Genomic DNA, 388 nt, shown 5'->3' on the forward strand with positions numbered 1-388 from the left:
TGTGTGAGGAGAGAAAAAGCCCCCCCCCCCGCGTCGGCCCCCCGCCCCCGGCTGCTGGTCTGCCCCGCTCTGCCCCTTATTGAACGTGTGTGTTCGTTGTACAGTCGGTGACCGTCCCGTGTCCTTCGTCTTGTGCCGCCCGGCGGGTGTAAAAACAAACCCCAACGGAATCAATAAACCCTCTTCCTTTTTTAAGCAGCCCGCTGTCTCTCCCTGGGGCCGGCGGCCGCTCTGCCCCTTATTGAACGTGTGTGTTCGTTGTACAGTCGGTGACCGTCCCGTGTCCTTCGTCTTGTGCCGCCCGGCGGGTGTAAAAACAAACCCCAACGGAATCAATAAACCCTCTTCCTTTTTTAAGCAGCCCGCTGTCTCTCCCTGGGGCCGGCGG

This window comes from Buceros rhinoceros, unplaced genomic scaffold (assembly GCF_000710305.1).
Source record: "Buceros rhinoceros silvestris isolate BGI_N320 unplaced genomic scaffold, ASM71030v1 scaffold27484, whole genome shotgun sequence".
In the NCBI taxonomy this organism is placed as follows: Eukaryota; Metazoa; Chordata; class Aves; order Bucerotiformes; family Bucerotidae; genus Buceros; species Buceros rhinoceros.